Source organism: Lactuca virosa, chromosome 5 (assembly GCF_052849685.1).
Source record: "Lactuca virosa cultivar CGN04683 chromosome 5, Lactuca_virosa_CGN04683_v6, whole genome shotgun sequence".
NCBI lineage: Eukaryota > Viridiplantae > Streptophyta > Magnoliopsida > Asterales > Asteraceae > Lactuca > Lactuca virosa.
Genome location: NC_136430.1, coordinates 311,001,514 through 311,003,512, shown reverse-complemented (window position 1 = coordinate 311,003,512; position 1,999 = coordinate 311,001,514). Strand labels below are relative to the sequence as shown.

The 1,999-nt window shown below is 34.3% G+C and overlaps 1 long non-coding RNA gene across 2 annotated transcripts; it reads left to right on the top strand.

Annotated features, from left to right (window-relative positions):
• The first annotated feature begins 883 nt into the window (after positions 1 to 883).
• On the top strand, positions 884 to 1,756 carry LOC145111575 (uncharacterized). Of its 2 annotated transcripts, XR_013710320.1 has the most exons (4): positions 884 to 960; positions 1,041 to 1,258; positions 1,344 to 1,510; positions 1,642 to 1,756. It is a non-coding gene; the product is annotated as an uncharacterized LOC145111575 (long non-coding RNA). The 2 variants fall into 2 exon arrangements; XR_013710321.1 differs by lacking the exon at positions 1,642 to 1,756 and having other exon boundaries at positions 1,344 to 1,593.
• Positions 1,757 to 1,999: the final 243 nt, after the last annotated feature.

Here is a 1,999-nt window from a genome sequence, read left to right as displayed (position 1 = left end):
ATACGTAGCTTGAAACTCGAAGATATTGAGGCGGAGCAGCGAACGACGATGTAGTAAGAGGCTAACGACTGGGGGTTTTTAAAGATGATGTACTGAGGTTTCTTGAGAGATCGATGACAGATTAATGTGATGATGGGGAATGAGTCTTCCGGTTTATACGAACCGAGAATGCCTGGATACAGGGGAAATGACCAGATAAGGGAAGGAAATGGTCAAAATAATAACAAAGTGAACTAATAAACAGTGGCAATAATAGGAAAGCTAACAGCCGGAAAAGATAAGATTCAGCTATTGGAGTATATAATTTATTGTGTATTAAATATTTGTACAATTTGGATTATCATTTGAATCATTTAAATTATAATATTATTATATTAATGGTTTGTTGTATTTTTAGCTTTATGGTTTGGACGTCTTAAATCTATTTTTAAAAATAGTAAGGTTTGTATAATAATATATAATAATATATATATATATATATATATATATATATATATATATATATATATATATATATATATATAAAAGCCCTTTTATTGTGGTGCCTTAAAAAAAAATTCACATCTCCAACACCGCCACGCAACCCACCAGCCAATCGACGCAATTTACCAGACACAATTTATCGTTTCATCGACTCAATACTTCTCATGTCCGCTTCTCATTCAACGCCTCCCTTATACACATCGACATATCTACCGATTCCCCGTCCTCCAACAACACGTCTGACTTCATCCACAACAAGAAATCCGACCATTGAGATGGGTTTGGCGAAATACATATGTCATCTTGTTAAAAATAAAGCCATTAAGGTGAATCGCCACATTTTTTTGCCATCGCTTCAAGAAAAATGATGCATCCAACCGACACGACCTCTAATACGATTCTTGAAGACCAAGAGGGTATATATACCATGTTATCTCCATTCAAGACCAGTCTCCTTCAATTTCTCTTTAGTTTTCCGTATGCATTCTATCTTCTTCATCGTCTATTTCTCTTCCTGATCACGTCTATTATCATCGTTAATGTTTGTTCTTTTTCAGGAGTTTAATGGAGATGCTAGGAGCAGTAATCTTCCTTGGATTACTTAGTACCTAGGATTTTTTTCTTTACCGTAACATGGTTTAAAGAAAGACGATCAGGGAAAGAAATCAACTGTTGTTGCAAATAAAAACGTCTTCTTCATGATCATGATAAATGTGCCACATTACAGAAGAAATCATTGGATTTAGATTTGCATTAGTTCTTGAAGACCATTGGGGTACATAGTAAAAATTTCATTTTGTTCATATATTTTGAGCCATTTAACTTCAAGTAATAAATTAACCCATTTCCATCAATTGTAGATGTTTCTTGTTGTTGTGGCATGCAATCACCTACTAAGAAAACCAAAGGATGAAAATGCAAGCATGTTTCTTAAGATGAAGGAGATATTGGAGTCAATAAGACAATAATAAAAGATGAACTTGGTCAAAGATCCCTAATTTGTGGAAGCCCAAAATTTCCATTAGAGGTTAATATTAGATTACAACCCGGCAGTCCGGCTGATCCAAAACAACAAAATCTTTATTATCTTTGATGTCATTCCTTTTTTAATTTGTGCAAGTCCTATTTTTTTTATTCGTAAATCATGTCCGAAAACAGGTCTCGGACCACTATTTGCTTGTGCTGGTGTTTGATTTGTCTTTATCAGGCCCTCCTTCGATACACCGTAAGGTTTGGGGCTTATCAAAGATGTTGCTTCTTCTTTTGTTAACTTACCGCTTCAATTCCAACATATCCTGGGCCCTAAGAACTCATATTATTCTTTTATGGCATACTGGCTTCTATTAGGAACCATGGAACATTGATCATTTTGCAGGTCTGATGAGGTAATGTCTTTGAACTTAATGTACTATATGGTTAATGAGCATAACAATGATATAGATTCTTGACGCTTTAAGAAAGTGAAGGTTATATATACCACAACACCTTTAATATGTTATTAAATTTCTACACAATC